The following is a 24,199-nucleotide window of genomic DNA, read 5'->3' on the forward strand; positions in this document are numbered from 1 at the left end:
GTAGAACACTGGAAACAAAGGAGAGGTTCTAGAACCTTGTAAGCTTCAAGAACCCTGAAAAATTCCAAGACCTGAGAAAACCACAGAAACAGAAAAAACCCTAATCTTTGCCACCCCTCTCCAATAGCCAAGGCCAGGGAGGTCCCTGTTTTGCAGGGATGAATGTCAACAATTTCTCTGTGTGGGCTCTGGCAATCCTAGCTACTGGAAAGTCTCACAATTCTCACAAGCCAGCAGCCCACTATGAAAAGTAACCTGAAACTTGTAATATCGACCTTGCTTGAGAACAGACCTGACATCATCTCCTGGCAAAGCCCTAGGGTGCTACAACCAAGGGCCATCTTGAGAGAGCCAGCTATTATCTGAGTTTGGTCTGTTGTAAAGGTCCGAAATCCCTGCACTTTCCCCGTCTTGAGGATTCTACACACATTCCATTGCATTAATCGGGGGTAAGCACCTCTCAAATTCAGCTCCACAGAGTGACTGCAACATAGCCTGCTCCAGGCCCTGAAGTGAGGGAGACAGGTGTTGTTGCAGCACAGAGAGCAGGGCAGGTGCCACCCTGGAGAACCAGGGCATGGGACATTTGCCCTCTGAGACCAAGAGTATGGGAAGCCACAGGTGGACACACTTGGGTCTCAAGACTAAGGGCAGTGCACACCACCATGGGCTCCCTGCACTGTGCCCAGAGGTCTGTCGCTCACAGAAAAGGAATACAAACATATTAAGCTGCTGCCGCACCCACAGGTGAATGCTACAGGAGTATTGAGTAATTCTGGTGCTCCAGCCATGCCCCTAGCACATAGATAGGAAGGGTCAAGACATGCAACTTTGCCTGGCTCCAGTGTCTGCCTCTTCTAACTGCTCCTGGACAAGCATTACTGTCAAAGGACCCCAGGCAAGAAAAATCCTGGGTTTTTCTGCTTATAGCATACCCAGACAAAGAAGCCAACAAGGCATTTTGCTTGTACCTGGTCATAGCGCCATTCCTACACAGGCACTGTGTAGGAGCGAAAACAGCATGGTTAACTACTGAACCCTGGTGGTTCCCACCACGTGGCCCACACGTATGCTCTGATCATGCTGTTTGCTGTCAATGACAGGACAGGTGTGTGTGCCACAGAGTAGAAGACATGGTATCTGCCACCACCTCTCCCCATGCAGCATCTAAGTCCTGGTCACTGATTGGCAGAAGTCAAATGTTTCCTGTCCCCACCACTGCTGGTATTGTCAGAACCTCCTGCCCTTTCTAGAAGCAGAGGTAACACCTGCATGACCTGAAGAAACCCTCACTGCCTTCTTCATACAATGGGCAATTCTTCCATTGTAGGAGTAGCCACACAGTGACCACTCCACACCTACCTGTCTGAACTGCTCAGTAATTACCCTCTTGCATAGCCCAGGGATGGTGGGTTTCTTGATTCCAGTATGGTATACATTGTGCTCTAAACCACTGATCACAGCCAAAGAAGCTATAAGGAGACTAAACTATGATACCCTGCTGTATAACAGAGTGGCACCCCATGACACATCTTCAGGGGAAAGATGCTTGTTAGGGAGGTGGGCCACTCAGATAAAGTGGTAGGGAGATTTAATCAACTAGATGTGCAAATATCAACAAAGGAACGCTAAAAATACGAGAACAAGATAATGTGATGTCTCTGAAAGAACAGAGGTATCTAGCAACAGATTCTAAAGAAATTGATATAGATGAAATATCAAGAAAGTGATTTCACCCATGCAACTGAGATCCAGCCCTGGGACTGGGAAATAGAAAAAGATCCCAATTATCCCAGATAATTGAATACATGCTTGTATCCATACCCTTGTCCCTGACACCTAGCGTTACGCTCTAGTACTTTTTGTAAGACAGGAACATTGTCTAGATTTTGAATTTTTGAATTGTGCTCTGCCTTGTTTAAACCTACTTACTGCCGGGCACCAGTGGCTCATGCCTATAATCCTAACTACTCAGAAGGCTGAGATCTGAGGATCATGGTTCAAAGTCAGCCTGGACAGGAAAGTCTGTGCGACTTTTATCTCCAATAAACCACCAGAAAAACCAGAAGTGGTGCTGTGGCTCAAGTGGTAGAGCACTAGCCTTGAGCACAAGGATACCCAAGCCTAGAGTTCAAGCCCCACGACTGACAAAAAAAAAAAAAATACCCAAGTGGTAGTGCTAGAAGGTAGAACTTTGGGAGGTGATTAGGTCATTTCTATAGATCCCTCAGGAATTGAATTACTGTCCTTATAAAAGAGGTCCAGCTGGGTGCTAGTGGCTCATGACTGTAATCCTAGCTACTCAGGAGGCTGAGCACTGAGGATCACAGTTCAAAGCCAGACCAGGCAGGAAAGTCCATGAGACTCTTATCTCCAATAAAGCACTCAGAAAATCAGAAGTGGCGCTGCTGTGGCTCAAGTGGTAGAGTGCTAACCTTGAGCTGAAGAGCTGCAGGACAATGCCCAGGCCCAGACTTCAAGCCCCATGACTGACAAAAAAAAAAAAAAAGAGGTCCCATACCTTTCTCTTCCTTCTTCCCATTTGCCAGATGAAGACTCAGTGGGACAGGCACCACTATGAGAAAGCAGGCTATAAGTGCACCCAGGTGAATGCTATTAGAGCATTCAGGTTTTCTGTACTTAAACTTCCCAGTCTCTAGAATGGTGAGAAATAAATTTCTGTTGTTTATGACATAGCTGCTCTGTGGTTATTTTGTTATAGAAGCTTGGACAGATGAAAGAAACAATAAATTTTAAGCTATATGTTAGGTGCATCTATGTCTGATCATGGATGTGATCATTTTATTGTCTTGGTCATTTTCTGAATATAATGCATGGGATACTGTAAGAACATTTAGTTCATACATGCATATGAATCATATATATATATATATATATATATATATCACATGCGACTCACTCCCACTTTTTCCTTACCCACCATCTTTAAATCCTACAATCATTATAGACTAAACAGCTAAAAAAAAAAAAAAAGCTGGAAAAACACCTTCTAATCCTGCACTTGAGAATAATAGAAGGTAGCAGAGATCACTTTTCAGGCTTCTCGGCTAATGAGAGCAAGGGGGAGAAAGATCATAATTATGGAATTTATAACCACTGCAACTACATACAGACTGCTCTGGGGTCAGCAATGGTACTAGAACACTGTGCTAGTACCTTTAATTCTAAAGCACAGCTTCAGTTCTGACTTGGGGTATAGATCAGAAGGTTGATACGCAGATGATGCAGTGGGGAATGCCCCACCCATGGACCATATGAGGCTAGTGAAATATTTGGTACCTGATGAGACAGGCTTGTAATGCTTGTCGGCTGCCTGAGGCCTGTCAGCCTGTGTGGATCATTTTGTATGGTTTGTAATGATGTTTCAAATATCCAAATGACCCTTGGCAGAAAGAAAGCTCCCCACCCCTGGAAGGATTCCCAGTGGTAAAAGGCAATCACACTTGAAGCCAGGCTTGTCTGACTCAAAGCCTACTCTCTTTCTAGTTTTTCCATTTCTAGTGTGAGACTGCTGAGGTTCAGAATTACCCCAACTTATGCAATAGATGTCCAGTCCTCCAGACTGGCCAGTTTGGTGTCTTGGGAAATGCCATTCTCTAAGTCCTTAGCCTTTTAAAGGCCATCTCCCTATACTACCGGGTTATCATGGCTCATTTGAGGCATTAACCACACTTCCAGAACTTGGAGGCCTTTGAAATATTAGTAATATTATATCTGTGTCCAGATCACAGAAAGATCCACCATGGCCCTGAGGACTACCTCAACCTTGCCTAGCCTAGTGAGTAACCATGTCTACAACATTTTTTTCTTTTAGACAGGATCTTGTTATGTGGCCCAAGCTAGCCTTGAACTCACAACTCTCCTCACTCCATCTTCCAAGTGCTCTCATAACAGCCCAATACCACCTTGCCCTATGCAACATTTTGGTAGTAATACATACCCTTTAAATTCTCTAGTCTTGGGCTAAGATATAGCTCAGTGGCAAAGCACTTGCCTAGCAAGTACAACATCCTGTGTGTCCTGGGTTCATTCTCCAGTACCAAAAAAGAAAAGACCACCACCAAGAACACCATACAGTTAAAAAAATGCAAACAAAATAAAAGCTCCAGTCTTCATCCTTTACCTCCAATCTACTTTAATTACAGTTATTAATCCCTCAAAGATATAAAAAGAAGACCGATCTGATGTCCTAAGAGAGACCTACAGTTCACAGATAGTTGGCTTTAGAGGGCCCAATGGTTTCCTCTCCACTATCCATAGCCAGAGGCCAAAATCTTACCTACTGTGTTCTAAAAGCTGCCTCTGCATACTTTGGTCTGTGCCATACTTCTTTCTACTGGATGATCGCATTTCTGAAATCAAACCTCTGATGTTGATATTTGGGTTCTTTTTTTCAGGGCTGGCCCTTTGTCATGTATTGGCTTTCAAAATGGACTCTTCATCCTTGAAGCAGAAAGTATCATGGCGGTTCTAGGGGGCTGCAGAGACAGGGAAATGAGGAGTGGTTTCAAGAGTATATAGTTTGTTTTGCAACATTCTGGAACTCTGCCTCATGATGCGGTAGATACCCTTAGTGCTACTGAACCATTCTGCGAGCAACTGTTAAGACAATCAGTTCTGTTAGATGCTTTTTGTTACAAATTTTTAAAAGCAAAAAGTAAATTGTTTTGACATTTAGGAAAAAATACAGTCTTCCCACTTGGGGGGCAGGGTGGGGGTACTCTTCTGAGAATCTCAAACTGGGTCAGCCACTATTAGACACAGATTTGAACTGACTTGAAAGGAAGTTTGCACTTCACATGTGCCAGGATAGAATCTTGATGTTGGCCATGGCTACAATCAGAACTCAGTCAGTACTTGCATAACTGGCTCTCTCAGGTCACTGTCTTGGGTTACTTATGAATGTCTACTTTGACCGTTGAATCACCTCAATATCACCAGACCATTAGTTCTGAAACTTTGGTGTGCAAAAGCAATCATAGGCATATTTATAAATGCACACTCTAAGGCTTACCCTAGACCTCCTAAACTAGAAATCCCTGGTCCTGAGTCCAGAAATGTATACAATCACTGTCTACATTATTCTGACACTTTTCTTAGACTTGAACTTGTAAAATTTGGCTTTAGAGAAAATTCTACTTTCAGAGACAAGATCAAATGCTTAATGTTATTTTTTCCCTTATGGCATAAGTCCTGAGCTTTGTACTTAGTAAGAACTTACACATAACTAAAAGGGGAAAAGAAGTAGAATAAAACAAATGTTTTGCTGGACATATCCAGATCAGATACAATTGGTAACATGTGATTTTTTTTTTATAATCAGATGTGCGTTAATATTTGACACCTGAGAAAATCATAACAGCTTAAGAAGCCATGGCATGATATTAGCCCCAGAAATCTGGCTTTTGTAGTTGTTTTTTGTTGTTGTTGTTTTTTGGGTGTTTTTTGTTTTTGTTTTTGGTTGTGGGGCCTGAACTCTGGACCTGGGTGCTGTCCCTGAGCTCTTCAGCTCAAGGCTAGTGCTCTACCACTTGAGCCACAGCACCACTTCTGTCTTTTTCTGCTTATGTGGTACTAAGGAATTGAACCCAGGGCCTCATGCATGCAAAGCAAGCACTCTCCCACTGAGCCACCTTCCCAGCCCTGGCTTTCGTGTTTGCGGGCGCAGGGGTTAAAGATAAAAGGCAGGCATTTTTAAAATTTGCTTTATCATTGTTTGAAACCTCTAAAGATAGCCAGCTCATGCCTGTAATCTCAGTTACTTGGGAGAGAGAGATCAGGAGTGTTTCAGTTCAAGGCCAGCCTGAGCAAAATGTTAGTGAGGCTTCATTTTAACAATAAAGACTGAGAGTGCTCCTTTTTTGTTTGTTTTTGTCAGTCATGGGGCTTGAACTCCGGGCCTAGGCACTGTCCCTCAGTTCTTCAGCTCAAGGCGAGCACTCTACCACTTGAGCCACAGCATCACTTCTGGTTTCTGAGTGGTTTATTGAAGATAAATTGGAGTCTCATGGACTTTCATGCCTGGTCTGGCTCTGAACCGTGATCCTCAGATCTCAGCCTCCTGAGTAGCTAGGATTACAGGCATGAGCCACAGGCACCTGGAGATACCTTGCTTCTTTTTGAGATATGGTCTCATTAACTTTTTACCTAGGCCAAACTTGAACCCTGAGTTTCTTTCTTCCACCTTGTTTGTGGTTGACATTACAAGCATGTCCCACCCCACACCCAGTCCCCCTCCTGAATCATTTTCTTTTGGGGGGGGAGTCCGGTCATGGGCCTGAACTCTGGGCCTGGGTGCTGTCCCTCAGCTCTTCACCTCAAAGCTAGCGCTCTACCACTTGAGCCACAGTGCCACTTCCGGCTTTTTTTTCCTGCTTATGTGGTGCTGAGGAATCGAACCCAGGGCCTCATGCATGCAAGGCAAGCGCTCTACCACTGAGCCATCTTCCCAGCCCAGCCCCTCCTGAATCTTAAAAAAATAAAAATAAAAAATCAGGCACTAAATGGAAATGAAGGATTTTCAATTTCAATCTCATTTGTAGCATTTTTTGTGGTTGTTGGTACTGGAGTTTGAACTCAAGACTCAACACTCACTAAGACAGGCTATGTTTGAGCCACAGTCTCTTCAATGGGCTCACTAATATCTAAACCATCATAAGGATGTACAATGACAATCTACCCATTTTTACTTAAAGATTAATGAGGTACTGTGTCTTCATATGTAGATGGTTTTTTCCCCAGCAGATGAAGGGCCAGGGGATAACCAAAAAGACCCTCACTCACCCTGAGGGTTTACACTGCTACAGTCATTTCTTTATGCATGCCATATTATTTGGATGTCTTGCAAAAGCTAATTTGTTCCTCAGAGAGGAAAGAGGTTTTTAGCCCCATATTTCCCTGTACAAAGAGCATTTCATAATAGTTTTGTGTATATTTTTAAAAAATGATATCATGTTTTAGAAATATAAACAATCCAAGGGAAAAATCAGAAATTGGATCAGACTGTTAATATGCAACAGATTTGGCTTTTAGATTTTCTCAGAGACTACAGCATACACTCTCTTTCTCCCAGGTACTTCTGTACCAAGATGTCAGCAGTAACACAGTGATTGCCAAAATGCTTTGCTTAGGTCCAGCCAGGATTCAGGGGGGAAAATGTCTTGAAAGATTTAGAAAGGGTCCAAAGTCACAGAGGTTTAGAATTGAAAGGGCCTCAGAGCCGGAGCATGAGGACATGTAGGTTACTTAAATGCTTCAGAGGGCAGAGTGATGGAGAAATAACTCAATTCTCCTGTGGAAGGAAGTTCTCCCTACTGAGCTGAAGGAGGGAGCAGTGGGTTGTTTTGTCTACTCTCCTTTTGGGTAGCACCTTTAACTGTCTTTAAATTCATTCAGAATCACCGGGACTTGTTTCTTCCTTCTAAGTTGGTTATCCACAGGTACCGAGCATCTGGCAGTGCAGTGATCTTCCTCTGATCCCTCCCCTTGAGAATGGAAAGGACCTCTAACTTGCTTCTAGCCAATAGAAGGCAGCAAAGGTGACACAAGGTGCATAGGCCCAGGAAAACGATTGCTTTATGCAACATTGCAAACCACATTACTAGGACATCTCTCTAGGCATGTGTCTCTGTATCATGGATCTAGACATGATCTCTCTAGCTGGAGCCACAGCTTCATACTCTTCAAAAGAGAAATGCTGGGCAAGGTGGTACATGCCTATAACAGTGCTTGGGAGGCAGAAGCAGGAAGATTGTGAGTTCCAAGCCAGCCTGGGCTACATAGCAAGATCCTGGGGCTTTGGTTTCATCGAAGGCTCCGTAAGGGTTGATTATTTCTCCGTGTTTGTTGGTATTTGCAGCACCCTGTGACTTAGGAGCTGTCAGGTGAAGCCAGCTGCTGCAGGGGAGGCATGGATTGACTGCGCATGCGGCTCACACCGTAGTGTCTTGTTTCTTCAAAGTCAGCAAGAGAGCGGGAGAGTCTTTTGGTCATACTTGGCCCAACCAGAAAACTGGCCTCACTTCAACTTTCTGCATCTAGTCAGGATGAATTTGCACCCCATGGTGTATTCAAATTTTACACCTTATGGTTGTGTTCACCTTGCCACTCTTTACAAACTCAGCTTTTTAAAGATTTTTTTTTCATGAATCGAATAAAGTTAAAGTTCAGGAACTATATTGTCTAGTGTAGCAACCATCTAAGCGATTCTATTGCTTAAGCAAGACCTAGATCAACTTTTAAATCAGTAAGCAAACTACACAGTGGATTTTTCTTTCCTTTTTTTTTAAAACTAGACAAGAGGGACCACCAAAACAATACAGTTTCATTAGTGAGGGGCAAATCTATTTCACTGCCATGTTCTCTCCTCCGTCTTTCCCTCCTTCCCTCGAAATACCACACAAGGCAAGTTGCTGTAGAGGCTTCTTTGCTCTTGGAGCCTGTGGAATTCCCCTTTTGCCTTCACACACGTCCATGCACTGTCTCTCCACTCACATCTGTCTTCCTTCCTAAATGTTTTACTCTGTGATGGCTCTGCCTCTTCCTGGGGCCCACAAGTGATTAGCCTCACCGACCTTATGCCTGAGTCCAAAGGCTTTTCCCCAAAGGCTCCCACAGCTGGCAAGAAGCAATGAAACCAGTGTCCATGTTTCAGGATTAATAGAGAAATGTTTTCCCACAGCACTGATTAGCATGTTCTGTAGCTCTTATGACATCAGGTTTGAGCTTTGACAAACAGAACGAGTTCTGGGCATTCCTTGTGCAAGAGTTTGAGATAATTTGTTGCTCTCGTTGCTACATAGAAACTCGTTGTGTTTTATTTTAGGTGCATGGCACAGTGACAGAAGAGCAACAGAAGCCAAAGGCAGCAGAGACAGTCTGCCTTAGTCCTGTTCGTCGGTGGTGCCGAGGCTACGCTTCTCCTGGGAGATACCATGGGGTCTTGTATTTGTGCCAGCTACAACAGTACCTATCTTGTAAAGGGAACGTAAACACTCCATTCGTTCTGATATTTTGTTTTAGAATGGGAACTTCCCTTTACTTTCAACCATCTTTTCAAGCATTCCTGCTAAAGTGTAAAGGCCCGTCTCTAACCTAAGTCCTCTGCACTAGTCATTCCTACAGCGCCCCTTGTTTTCATTACATGCACCCAACAATCCAGTCAAGGGATCTCAATGTATCCCGCCATTTTGGTATTCCCCTTAGGGCTCCCGCAATAGATTTGTGGGCAAAGATAACCATTATTCAAAAAAAAAATTCCAAAGGTTCTGGTACATACATGCAATGAATGCACTCAGCTCTTTTGAGCAATCACATACAGATGTTCTGTGTTTTCTTTGAGGACTTTATCTGCAGTTGCTTCTAGACCTGTACACATTGAAATTCTCTTTAGGTGGCTCTAATAAGAAACATCTCCTTCAGTTAGCAGAGCCAAAATAGTTGAAGCAGGTCACACATTACTTTTCCCGACAAGGCCTTTAGACTTTTTCCTCCTCTGCCTTTTGAAAGATTCTGCTATTCATTATAGATTAAGGATAGAGAGCCGGTCTGTTTCTTTGAATGTCTTAATGCTTCATTGCTAGAGATGGGCTATATGGAGAGAGTTATAAAGCTGCTCTTTTTGACCAGCAAAATAGTTCCCTGTGAAAAGACAAGGAACAAATGCAGATGATATGAAAATCTGGTAAATAAATGTACTTGTATTCTCTTAGAAGCCTTCATTTTCCCCATATGGGATCCTAGCTTGCTCCTCCAAATATGGGATCCCATTGTCTCTCACTTCCATGCCAATATCAACTCCTGTATCTCCCCTCCAGCTCAGTCCTCTGCAGCTGCTACCTATGTCATTTCCTGACTGCTATCACTCCCTTCTTCCTTTCTGCTGCTACAAGGAGTGTATTCCTCCCTCTTCCTCTCTCCTCTCCCCACTCCCATCTGTACCAGGGTGATGGATATGGAACTCTTGACTTCCTCTTACTAATCTCATAGCTCAACCTCTTGTTTCTATTATAAGGACTTTCCTTAAGGCTGAGAAAATGGCAGGTTAACAAACAGTAATTCAACACTAAACCAACACAGGGCATAGGCTGAGCACTGGTGGCTCATGCCTGTAATCCTAGCTGCTCAAAAGGCTGAGCTCTAAGGGTTACTCTTTGAAGCCAGCTTAAGCAGAGAAAAGTTTATAAGACACTCATCTCCAATTAAATAGCAAAAGGCTGGCAGTGGAGATTTGGCTCAAGTGGTAGCACTCCAGTCTCTAGGAAAAAAACCAAGTATAAAAGTATGAAGTTCTAAGTTCACTAGAAAGAAAAAATGCAGAGAGAGAAAGAGAGAGAGAGAGAGAGAGAGAGAGAGAGAGAGAGAGAGAGAGAGAGAGAGAGAGAGAGAGAGAGGTGGTACATTTTATTTCCAGGAGAGATTTTTAGCTTCTTCACTATTTATTTGGTTTTGTCTCATTTCAGGAAACTCAGATTTCCCAGATGTATGTATCCATAAAGCTCATTCGAATTCCCTTTTACTTAGCGCAGTTACCTACCACGTGGGACCATTAGCTATTCTTTCCTCTGCATTATTGCCTTGATGCAGGTAGCTCTCCTGGGAACTGCTGGGAAGTCTGTGTGTCCTCTTATCAATATATATAGGAGCTTTTTCAGTTTTTGAGAAAGGAGTAACTAGTGGAAAGAATTGTTGTTGTTGTTTGAGTTTTTCCTCCCTGCTGCTAAAGTAGCAGCCATCATTATGAATGACACTTGCAATTATCCAGACCAGAAAGTTCATGACCATTTGCAATGGTCATCGATGTCCTCCACCCTGAGCAGGCAACAGCACCCAATAGCAGCCTGGGAAGACATGAATTCAGGGGGGAAAATGAGCAACATGTACAAAGGCTAAAACTATCATTTTGATCCAGGCCCAAACTCCAGAAATTCCACATGTCAAGTCTGGCTACTCCCCTTTGTATGCCAAATAAAGAGTTGTGTTGAAGGGCAGAGAAAGGAGTACATTATCACACAGATGCACGGAGCACTAGCACTTGTGTACATCTTCAGACATTTGCTTTAGGTTGGCAGTCAGGGAGTGAGAAAAGTTAAAACAGTCCTCATTCAGAGGTGGTATCAGGTGATCTGACATTCTCTAGTCCCAGGATTGCTCCCGTGGAGCCTGGTTATGTACAATAAGAGCCACTGATACCTGCCTGACACATGGTACAGCCTTTTCTGGATTCCAAGATGGCTGCAAAGTGACTGCTCTGGATAAAGGACATAGATAGAAAATGGAGGAATCTGGTCTGTCTAATAATTATCCTGCGCCTAGTTAAATCACCAGACCAAATCAGGAGTCAATATTTCTCAGTTAAAAAGAAAAAAAGCTATTTTAAGTTGCTTCTTATATAATCATACCAAATGTCATTTTCATATCTGAGTACAAAAACCATTTTGGTAGTGGCAGGACAGATGGCTTTCACTTGATTTATGACTGCTTGGATTACACAACGAAAAATGAGCCCAAACATAGATTTACAAGACATGGCCTGTGTGAGAAGAAAGGACCTGCAGGAAACAGCACAAAGCACATTAGGGGACGGCAGAGGCCAATGTAAAGATTCTGCAAGCACTTTTTTTGTTCATTTGTTTGTGTGCCTGTTCTGAGGCTTGAACTCAGCACTCGCTGCTGAGCTGAACTTTTTGCTCAAGGCTAGTGCTCTACCACTTGATCCATAGTTCTACATGCAGCTTTTTGGTAGTTAATTGGAATTAAGGGTCTCATAGACATTCCTGCACAGGTTGGCTTTGACCTTTGATCCTCAGATCTTTGCTGCCTGAGTAGCTAGGATTACAGGCATGAGCCACTGATGCATGGCTCTTTTGCTGTGGTGAGCATCTGCATTTTTTGTAAGAAGACCCATAAAGTGTAAAAAGTTCAAACACAAAAAAATAAGGTTTTCTTGTCTTGCAGTAAAAAAAATCTACAGCCTCAAGTCCTGTTTAGAAGGCGAGTTATTAATAAGCAAGCACCCAGAATATTTCTGTAGACCTGTGTTTCTCATACTTCAGTGAGCAGCAGAAGTTCCTGGCATTATCCACTTAAGAGATTCTGATGCAAGGTCCAGACTGGTCCTTGGAAGAAGAGGAAAAGAAAAACACTATACTATCCCTATACTGCTTCTCCAAGGGTTACCCTAATCTAAACAGCAGCTTGTTGCTTAGGAAGTAAGTGTAGAATGGTACTTAAAAAGATGGAGAGATAGAGAAAGACAGCGAGACAGTGAGAGACAGAGATAATGGCTACAGATACTCAGTAGAATTATATAAAGGTATTCGATAGAATCATCTAAAGGTCCCTAATTAATACAATTTAAAATTTTCTTTTTAAAATTAATAAAATTATTACTACTACTACTATTATTGTTGCTGTTATTTGCAATGATGGGAATTGAACTCAGTGCATTCTAGACAAGAGCTCTCCCACAGAGCCACATCGCTAATCCCAAAATTAATAAACTTTTAAAGCATGGCACATATAATTGTAATCATTTAAAAAGCATGAGATAGGTAAGCCATAAATTATCTTCTCATTCCAGACCTGCATTCTCATTTTACCGAGTCAAACACATTTCTTTCCTTAGAGTATGTATACTGACTGAACATTTTGAAAGAGTTGAAAATTGACCTTGAAATAATATAGGCCAATTTATATTTCGACCTCCTGTTATATGAATGGTTATTTCTCTATACTTCAACAGTATCAGACATTATCCAAAGTTTTATATGCCTCTCTGAAATGTAAAAAAAATGGTATCTAATTTTTACATTAGCTTACATTTCCTGTAGTTATGAGAGAAGTTGAAAAACTTTGAGTAGCAAGATAATGGAACAGCTATTATCCTGGTGTAGACAAATGGATGACCACATTGTACTTTGTTTTAAGCAAAAGTATCTACTGTTTTTAATCTCCCTCATATTCAGATCATCTCTTCCTTTCATTTAACCCTACTGCAAAATGTGCTTCACATCTTTTTGAATGAAAAGAATCAACCTGCTGGGTTTGGCAGCCTATTCTTGTCATTCCAGCATTCAGAGGGCTGAAGGGGCTTGAGCTGGGATACATAGTAAGACCCTGTTCAAAAAAGAGAGAATAAAAACAGGATGAAAAGGTGGAGGAAGAAGAGAAATAGGAAAGGGATAGGAGAAGGGAGGGAAGAAGCAAAAGGGAAGGAGGGAAGGAGAAGAGAGGGGAGAAGGAAAGCAATAGTGTCCAGCCTCTCGTTGCTTTCCTTGCCCAACACACGCAATTTCCTACTGAAAACTCACTTTATAGAGTGCTGCTATAAGAAACAAAGAGCAAGTTTTAGTCTTGGCATTTTATATAGAAAATGATACATCTCCAAAGTCAAGATTTATTTATGAGGCCAGGTGCTGGTGGCTCACACCTATAATCCTAGCTACTCAGAAGGCTGAGATCTGAGGATCAAAGCTAACCCAGGCAGAAAAGTCCCTGAGACTCTTATCTCCATTGATCAGTCAGAAAACAGGAAGTAGAGTGGTGGCTCAAAATGGTAAAGCACTAACCTTGAGTGAAAGAGCTCAGGGACAGTGCCTAAGCCCTGAGTTCAAGCCCCACAACCAACCAAAAAAAAAAAAAAAAAAGATTTACTTATGAGAAGTGACAACTTCTTGTCAGAACTTTTAGGGATGTGCATCTATGCAACACATACCAAAGTTGAATTATTTGAGGGCAAGTTTTCTTGTTTATTTACTGGTATTCACTTAACACACACACACACACACACACACATTCACTACACACACACACACACACACACACACACACACACACACACACACACACACACACACACACACACACACACACACACACACACGCAGACTGCTTTTTGAAATCAAATCCATTTCCTGCTTCTTCTTTCCTTAGTACTCTTACGACTAGCCTATTTATAGCCCAGGAAAGGAAAAAGCTCCACTGGAGGCAGGAAAACTAAGTCGGGAAAGAATAGGAGGAAGTGTGCCTGCCATTTAGCTAAACAACCTTTAATTCATTGAGCTCAAAGCTTACTGGCTTCACAGTGGTTGTTAGGCATAAACAGCTTGCAAATTTCAGTTTGTTTTCTCTTCACTATTGAACTGCATTTGGGCAACAGGCGATCATGGCTTTACGTTAGAAGGGAAATCAGGAATTTCTAGGTGTTCAAATACATCGAAGAGACACTTGCAAGGAGCTGATCAGGCGGAAAAGACAAAGGCATGAGCTTTAAATGATTGCATGACTGCAAGTTAAGGTAAGGCATTTTTAAGCCTGTGTGTTGACATATCTTAATGCACTTCAGTAGTATGTGTCATTGGAAGCAGATCCTCATTTAACCTCTCAGTGAGATCTGCTTGAGTCTCTGAAGAAGTGTACAAGTCACCTTCCAGCTATGACATTTTCAGTTTCTAACAACAACTGTGTTTTAAAATAGTTGTTTCCTTAAGAAGACTCTTCAGTTTCAATATCGTCAAGACATTAGATGTCATAATTGTATGGGTGATCATTTCTGAAAAGCATCTTTTCTTTTTTAAGCACTTTTTATTCAGTTTTTTAAAACTGCAAATGGTTATACATGGGATTATAATTTAACATGTCCATGTGTGTGTGTGGTATATCTTGATCAGAGCTTGTTTTCTTGATATTGGTGCAATTTGAAGTTCTAACCCATGATCCATCTGCCATTTCTTGGTTCAAAACTGGGTTAGAATGCATTTTAATACACAGGTCTCCAAACAAATTATGACAAAGCTATAGTAACTGAATTTTGTGTAAAATTATGTGAAGATCAAGGTTTTTCTTAATGCAGTGATTTTTCTCTCCATCATTCCTTTTCAGGGGACAATCTTTGAAATCATAATTTTAAAAAAAATTACTGAGCAGTTTCCGGTGAGAGAAACTGTTCATTGTAATTATTTACATTTAACTTAGGATTTCAAAACATTCTTTAAGCATCCATTTTCTGAGAGCCTTGAAAAAAAATGTCATTGGGCTTAGAAATGGAAAGGCCAAAAGGAAGCAGATGAAATTCAAGAATGGTGGTTGCTGCCCACAGAAAGCTGGAACGTTTCTAGGGACATTCCAAATTCTTCAAACATTCCCAGCCGTCCAGCAAGCTGGTTTGTTTAAATGATGCCTCCTCTTGGCCTTACTGAGATAACATCCAGGTTTGTGAGCTGGAGTAGCTTGCTTAATGTTACCAGAATGACTAACAAAGAAACCGGGCTCTGGTGGCTCATTGAAAAGGAAACCTGTTACTGTTATTCTGGCTTATCCCTGCTTGCCATTGATAGGTTTAGAATCTGTAGCAAGAAGATAGCAAAAGCTGGAGAGCAGAGAGTTGAGCCTGCAGAACCTGGCAAGAGGCCAGGACGTGGTGCTGGCACATTGTGTGAATGGTTATTGGCTCTTTTCTTTCCTGGGAGAATTGAGGGGTTATTTTTTTCCTGATTATTTCTCATTCATTCCATAAAAATTGTAGGTGGGTCTCTTAGTGAATAGAAAGAGCATCATTTCTTGCTTGGCCTTAAGTTGTAAGAAAAAGAGTACAGCAAAATGAACCTGAATAAATAGATCTGACTTTTCAGATCTAACTCTGTGTGCCTAAACTTCCCATTCACCCCAGGATTTCCAAGTCAGTTCTGAATCCATCTTATTCCCCATGAGAGTGAAATCTGCAATATCAATGGTCATTCCTTGGATTCTGATGATGGAGTTACGAGGGCTCCTAATGATTCTACTTCCTGTTGAACTCATTCCCTTTGCATTGACAATTGAACTGTTGCATTTGACACATTCATAAGTATTGTACAAGCATTCATACTGAAGTGTAAGCAATAGACTAAATTAAGAGCTACATATTTTATTTAAAGACTGGATTTTTTTTCATTTGCAGAAGTCTTATAGTTGCTTATTAATTGGTGAGTGTTCCTGTATACCTCAAAATGTATTCAATAAAGGCCAATTTTACAAGCCGCTTAGACATTTTCAGGTTCCCAGAGTAGCTAGCTAGTTAGCTAATTTTCGAAAATGCATGTCAATGTCTCCTTTCCAGTATAGCTAATACAATCACTGTATGTTTGATTGATGTGGTATAGCAAGACTTGGCGCTCACATGTAAATATAAGTGAAATCAGGTTACTGAAGAGATCATGCGTGTACTTGGACGTTACCAAATACAAGCTGTCACTCCTGGGATATGTAGAAGAGGGTGCAGGGAGAACAGTGCTAAGGTCAGGAAGCCGCTCCCATCTGCCATCTCGCCAAGGCTGGAGAGGGGAGAGCGGATGTTGCATCCTGATTTTGCGCTTCTCAAATCACCTTACATTTTAGATCAGTGCCCTCAAAAGATGTCTGTTCTATGCCCTTCTCCCCCCTCAAACTGTATCACCACATTGCTAAGTTCTCCTACTTATGCTAGAGACTCTACTCTTTATAAACTCAACATTAAGTTGGAGAACAGGAATTATATAGAACACAAGGAATCCTGTATACAGAACCAATTAATCATCTAGCTAATGAGTACCAGTAAGGAAGACCTGACCCAGGTAGGCTGCATGGAGGTATATGGGTGAGCTGAGTCTGGGAGACCAGATCTGATGTGTAACAGAGAGAGAGAAAGAGAAGAGCAGTCAAGATAGGCTAGAGGCATGGCTCAAGTGATAGCATGCCAGCATGCAAAAAAAGCCTAGCACAGGGCTCTGAGTTCAAGCCCCAGTGCCAACACACACATGCACCAGAAAGCAGCCAAGGTAGGAATGGAGCTTTCTGCATGGGCAGTGATAGGGATGTCTGTGATAGGAATGGGATTACCAATATTGGTAAGCAGAAGATGCTTATGTATATTTCAGATAAAAATAATATATGTTAGCACAAGGGTGTTTTATTGCATGAATGTGTATGAGGCCTATTGCATGAGACATACTTATAAAAATATTATTTGTTGTTTATCTCACATGCACATTTAACTAGGTGCTCTGTGTTATTTTTTATTTCCTGTGTCTGGCAAGCCTGCCTGGATTCTGAATCAAGCTTCTTGACAAGAAAAGGAGAATGAGCATGTGCAGTGATTGAGAAGTGACTGAAAGAGACTGGGCCGCAGATGGCTGTAGGACTGTAATGCCAGACTAAGAATTTAAAGTTGCCATGGCACATTGAGAGATTTGGGGAAGTAACTCACAGTTGATGTGAGGCACAAGTTTTGGAGGTAAAGAGAGCAGGTCACTGAGGCCTGGGTTCTGGGGAAAGCAGAGAAGATTCCAGAGCTGGCCACATCAGAGAACAAGCTGACCTGCTTCGCATACTAACCAGGATTGGCTGTTGGAAGGAGAGGACATGTTAGAGAAAGTGGTGAAGTTTTAGGATCTGTTCAGAGCAATAGCCAATCAAAGACAGTGGTCAGGGAGTTAGTGGGGAAGATGGTGATTTTGGCTACCGACATATTAAATTTGAGGTGATGGTGAAATAGGTAGAAATGAACAGTAGGCTAACAGCTGGAAATTGGAAGTAGCTTAGGAAGGAGGTGAGGACTGGAAGCAATAGCACTGTACCTTCATTGAACACTAATATATCAAACCTTTTATCGGCACTGTCTCATTGAATGCTTACAGATCTTTGTGGGACTCCTATCACTAGGCACACTTGAGAAGTGAGAAATCAGAGGTTCAGAGAACATAAGCAACTTGTCTATGATTCTTGACTATATAGCTCCTGAGGGATTAAGGGAAACAGAACTTTTCTTGCTAATTCCCCAGAGAATGTTCAATATCTTGCTCTGGGATTCCCTAGCTCCAGTGTCAAAAATATCTAAGGGAATAAGGTATTCGTGTTATAACCCATTTTTTGGGCCAGTCATGGGACTTGAACTTGGGGTTTGGGCTCTGTCCAAGAGCTTGTTTGCTTAAGGCTAGTACACTAATACTTTGAGCCACAACTCCACTTCCAGATTTTAGGTGGTTAATTGGAGATAAGAGTCTCATGGCCTTTCCTGCCCAGGCTGGCTTCAAACCTTGATCCTCAGATCTCAGCCTCCTGAATAGCTAGAAATACAGACACAAGCCACCAATACCCAGCTATAACCCAATTTTAAACTAGATTTCTGATTGCATATTGCTCATTTGTTTAGCCCTCAGTGTTCGGTACCTTTTGGTTCTCTCTGAAGAAATGTTAATAGTTTATATGCATAGGCTTTACTCCTTATGTGCACACTACTTCTTGCTTATTTGCTTATTTATCCATTACCTATATTTTTTTTTCCCTTCACTGCCTTAACTTCCTTGGTTACATGCTCCCATAAAAAACATGAGCAAGAAGGGAGTTCTGGAAGGGTGTTCCTCTCTTCTGCCTGTCCCTGGCTGCCCTCTAGTGGAAATTTACACATTCAGCTCAGGCCGGAGACAGCAGCCAGAAAAGGCCCTAGACAAAGCCAGCTCCTCAGGAATCCCTAGACTAGGGCCAAAGGTCACAGAATGTCTACATACTCAGCTGTGTGTTCCGTGGATCTAGAGGCTGCTTTATGCCAAGAGATTCTGGAAATCACACGCACTCTTGAAGATGGCTGGCCCATAGGGGCATTTTGAATAGACCAACTTTAGATTTGTCTTTAACTTTTCAATTATTAAAATGTGTTCCCTTGTTTAGTGTTTTTAGAAGGTGGAGATGTAGCTCAGTGGTAGAACATTTGCTTAGCATGTCCAAGGCCCTGGAATCCACCCCAACACTGTCAAAAGAAAAAAAAGCATATATGTTATGATTCGTTAATAAATTTTTGATGCATGCACAATGAGTCCTTATTGTTAAGATAATTTCTTAGAAATCTTTTGTTGCTGTTGTTGTTGTTTTGGGGCTTGAACTCAGGGCCTGGATGCTGTCTCTGAGCTTTTTCACTCAAGGCTAGTGCTCTACCACTTTGAACCACAGCACTGCTTTTGGTTTTCTGGTGGTTAATTGGAAATCATCTCACTGACTTTCCTGCCCAGGCTGGCTTCAAATAACAATCCTTAGATATCAATTAGGATTACAGGCATGAGCCACTGGCACCCAGCTAGAACTGTTATTCTATATGTTTACTTCAGAATTCACAATAAATATGTTTAAGTGAAAAGTTTGTCTTTTAGAAATCTATCCTAACGAAAGAGTCACGGATTCAGACCAAAATGCATGTAAAAGACCCGATCTGCAGGGTCAATACCTATATTCCCAGCTACTTGGGGGTAGAGATAGGGACAATCACGTTTTGAGGCCAAACCAGGGGGAGTGGGGGGAGGGGGAGAATTGAGACTCTAGCTGAGAAATAACTAAAGCAAAAAAGGACTGAGGGCATGGCTCAAGTGGTAGAGCATCTGCTAGCAAGTTTGAAACCCTGAATTCAAACACCAATGAAAAACAAAGGGTCTTGGCTTTTAACAGATAAATTTTACAAACATCAGTGAATTAATTATTAGATAATGTCCTACAAGTTAGTTTTATATGGTCATTAAATTACATTAAATGCTATAAAATTATGAGCATGGTGTGATCTTATTCGCTCTGTAAGTGTGTGTATGTGTGTGTGTGAAGAGTTAAAAAAAAATCAGAGCTGGGGGCTCAAACCCTAGTACTACCAAGAGGAAAAAACAGGTAAAAATTCATATACCAAAACATTAGTAGTAGGAATTTCTGGTCCATAAGGATGAATATTCTTTTCTAACTAGTTTCCAGAATAAACATGGACTGCTTTATAATCAGGAACAAAACCCAGAATACTTAGTAAGATCTGGAGAGCCAGATCTCTGTTCTACTTCTTTATTGTTGTGACTGCCAATAGGTTTGTGCTAATTCAGCGCCATTTTCAGCCTCCTTGATCAGTGAAGGGCAATATCCTGTTTGGGACAAGCATAATTTATTGTAATGGAAAAGATTCTGATGTGCTGGCCCGGTCTATGACTTCACTGCATTCACTGGCAACAGGAAACAAAGACACACACACTTTTTTTCATAATTGTTTTCCTAATAATTGACAATTGGAGGAAATGAATGGCAGAAAACAATTCTAGGCAGACGAGATGGTCAGCAAATCCGACTGGGAAATGTAGTGGAACTAACCTCAACTCTATTCAGGCAACGATTTCAGAAGGTTACAACGATATTACTGTTTTCCTCTTAGCATATCCCTGAAATCACTATTGTTTCTGCCAGCAGTTGCTTAATTCTTTACTGGCACAATGACCCCCAGTATGTCTTTGATTGGGGTGGGCCCCCATCAGGGATTTGTGGCTGTTTTATCTGTATTACCATTCAGGATCCATGTTCACACACCCAGAAACAATGATGTACAAAATCACTGTCTCCAATTAGCTGCCTGTGGCCCAGACACTGAATCTGTCCCTTTTTTAAAACTTGAAGCCATCAAATTCCTGATCTCTACCCTTCATTTTAGTAGCAGTGGACAAAAAGAAAAGAATAATAAAGAAAAAAAATCAAGTCAAATCAATTCATGATTCAGTATCCAATTCCCATGTCATGGAATAAGCATAATTAATAACTTTGATGAAAATAAGGACTGTATTATCAACCAACAAAGAGTTCAGAAAGGGTTGTTGTTGCCATGCTGGGTAGTTTAAAGAGTCCATGGATGGGGATTTAAACATGCACAGGCGGTTAACCGCCTTTGCTCCAAGACACATTCATTTCAGATTCACCTGATATGGAGAAAAATTCTGCACATACTTGGCTTTTCAAAGACTACTGATTGCTCACTGTGGGAAACCTAGAGCAGAACCTGGAAATAGAAGTAGAAGGTGAGCTGGACACATGTAATCTTAGCTACTCAGAAGGCTGACATCTGAGGATCACAGTTTGAAGCCAGCCTGGTTAGAAAAATCTATGAGACTCTTATCTCAGTGAACCAGCACAAAGTTGGAAGTGGAGCTATGGCGCTAATGGTAGAGTGCTAGCCTTGAGCACAAAAGTTCAGGAATAATGTCGAGGCTCTGAGTTCAAGCCCCAGTAGTGGCAAAGTGAACAAACAAGCAACAACAATAAAAAGAAATGTAAAGTGAACCACAAGCATGGCTGCATGGTTCATTTATATTGGTCAACAATCACATCAAAAAATAAAAAAGCAGGTAAAATGAATTTTACTAATAAAGTTTATTTAACTAAACACATATAGAGTATTATTGTTTCAATAAGTAATCAGAATAACATTTTAGTGTTTTATATTCTCTTTTTTGTACAAAGTTTTATGAAATCTGGTGTATAAGTGAAGATCTCAGTTCAGATTACCTTTGCACACAAAGCTACTAAGCACTGGTTTGTACTGGTTTGTGTAAATATGAGCAGAACTGTAGTGCTCACCCATACATACATCTATAACATTTGAAATTTGAGCTGTGAGGATTCAGTTTCTTCTGTTCTGATATAGGGAAATGACAATTCTTTTTTTGTGTTCTTTGTGGTACTGGGTTTGAATTCAGGGCTTTATACTTGCTAGGCAGGTGTTATACTACTTAAACCATGCCCTCAGCCGTTTTGCATAAGTATTTTTCAAATAGGGTCTCATGTATTTTTTGAAGCTTGTCTGGACTGTGATCCTCTTGTTTACATTTCCACATAGCTGGAATAAGATGTGCACTACAGGATTTTTATTAATTGAGATGGAGACGTCTCACCTTTCTACCTGGGCTGGTCTGGAATCATGAACCGCCTGAGTAACTAGGATTATATGTATGAGCCATCAGGCCTAGGTGAGCTGGCAACTCTTACAGATGTCAACTAAAACTGAATATTAAGCCAAGGTTTATCTGTTTTTGAGATTTGGCCTTAGAACAATCTAACTGTTCGTTTAGGCCACTAGCTCTGGCCTTCTCAATTGAAATGAAAATAGTGGATGTTCAAAAAACAATTCCGAGCTGGGTGCCAGTGGCTCACACCTGTAATCCTAGCTACTCAGGAGGCTGAGATCTGAGGATCACAGTTCAAAACCATCCCAGGCAGGAAAGTCCGTGAGACTCTTATCTTCAATTAACTACCAGAAAACTACAAGTGGCACTGTGGCTCAAGTAGTAGAGCACTAGCCTTGAGCTGAAGAGCTGAGGGACAGTGCCCAGGCCCAGAGATCAAGCCCCAGGACCAAAAATAAATAAATTAATTAAAATTCCTCAGTTTTGAATGCTATGCTTATAAAAACTTCACTTTATCATCCTATTTTTTTAAGTGAATTTAAGTCTAGAAATAGATTTGGTGGAAGAGCTTAAGTAATTTCCAGAAAGTCTCTGAGGTATCTTGTTTTTATATGTCATAAAATTATTCAATGAAAGAAAACTTTAGCAATTAAAATACACACACACACACACACACACACACACACTTGCAACATTGTGACTGCTTGCTGATGTGAGTTACACATTTCACATTGTTGTACTTGAAGGCTAGGAAGCATGCTCAATGGTCTCCTGTAATACTATGCCCTGGGGACTCTTATGCCAGTCAGCTGGGTGATGAACATAGCTCTGTGTGCTAAATGTGGAGACACGAAAATAGAACTGGTGGAAGTGGATGAAACACAAGAGCCTGTGGCTTCCATGCTTCAGCCAATGGAACCAACCTGAAAGTACGGCCCTCTGAGGCCTGGCTTGAGTGTCTCCCAGCGGGAACAACCATCTCTAGGTTCCATTTCTTATCCCACGAGTGCTTGATTGTAAAGCTAGAGTTAACACAATCAAAATGAAAGCTAAAAACATTTTAAAATATAAATAATGACCATTCATTGCATGATTTACAGATTGGTAATGCTCCAAAGCCTTAGGAGTTTTCTTGGCTTGTCTGAATTCACTTTCCATTCTCCCCCACAGAAACCTAGCCAGAAATAGAGACTGGGTCTGTGTATCTAGACTGCCATATGTCTATAAGAAAGCTATTACAATGCTATATGTGTTTACAATTTATTAGATTCTTGCTTAGTAAGTTATTCCTTATTAAATACATATTAGTAAATTCTTACAAAGCATTTACAATGAAATATGATTAATGTATTATTTTACATTAGTTCAATATATCATACTCAATTGATGTTAACTGTATTAGATCAATCATATATTAAACTTATGATCATCTTGCAGCCAAAGTAACAAGTACTAGTAGAGACCCCAGGAAGTCCCCAGTAATAGGCTTGGTATAGGGACAAGTCTAATAGATAAATCAAAATTATGTTGTCCATGCAGGCTGATAGGATAGCAAATTCACAAAAGAGGAAAGAGGAAATAGATGGAATTCTTTTGTAAAAGAATGTGACTCTTAGGGGAGAAGGCTTTTTAGCTTTTCTTTTTTTAATTTCTTTTTCTTTTTCTTTTTTTATTTTTATTTTTGTGAAAAATACTGTACAGAAGGGTTACAGCTTTTTAGTTTTTCATGTCTAATTTTACTTCCAAACTTTATTGTTGATTTTTCTTTAAGGGAGTAACCCTAATACTGTTGTTAATATGTAGCTATGCTTAAGATCTTTTTGACTTCCAATAGGGAAAGATTTTTCTGGAAATAATAATTAGTGGCTGAGAGATAAGAGGAAACAAGGAAAAGGAAAAGGCTAGTATGTTAGTGATGTAAGAAAGGGGTTTATGCAGAACTGCCCAGGTCTCCTGAGGGAAGGTGGGAAAACTAGGGAACCTGGCTTAGAGAAAAGAACTAGGTTTTATACTTAATTTATAATCCGTCATTCTCTCTCTCTCTCTCTCTCTCTCTCTCTCTCTCTCTCTCTCTCTCTCTCTCTCTATATATATATATATATATATATATATATATATATATGGGAGAAGTTGGTTGTTTTATTTTTTGTGCTGGCACAAAGACTCTCACTGGCCTTTTTGCTCAAGGCTGGTACTCTACCACTTGAGTTCACACCTCCACTTCTAGTCATTAGCCTTTATTTGGTGCATTTTCTTTACAGCTGTCCACATTCCTTAGACATGAAAATCCCCACCCAGAACCATCTGATTCAGCTGCCTCATCCAGTTACCCATTTGGCCTCTGGTTTCTCTGCCTGAATCCTGAATCCTCCCTATTCATTCTGTCACAGGCCTCCTTGATTTCCCCTTCTCTTGCTCAGATTTTAAATACAGAAAACCTGCCTTCTGCCCTCCATGCCACCCTACTAAACTAG

At 41.1% G+C, this 24,199-nt stretch overlaps 1 protein-coding gene across 2 annotated transcripts in view; it reads left to right on the forward strand.

Moving 5' to 3' along the window:
- Positions 1-14,125: 14,125 nt before the first annotated feature.
- The window catches only part of Rasgrp3 (RAS guanyl releasing protein 3), a 104,189-nt gene continuing 94,115 nt past the window's right edge, over positions 14,126-24,199 (forward strand). For both annotated transcript variants that reach the window (XM_070025349.1, XM_070025351.1), the window contains exon 1: positions 14,126-14,317. The gene's annotated coding sequence lies outside the window, so the exon portion shown is untranslated. The remainder of the gene's footprint in view (positions 14,318-24,199) is intronic.

Source organism: Dipodomys merriami, unplaced genomic scaffold (assembly GCF_024711535.1).
Source record: "Dipodomys merriami isolate MVZ:Mamm:240054 unplaced genomic scaffold, mDipMer1.0.p SCAF_17, whole genome shotgun sequence".
NCBI lineage: Eukaryota > Metazoa > Chordata > Mammalia > Rodentia > Heteromyidae > Dipodomys > Dipodomys merriami.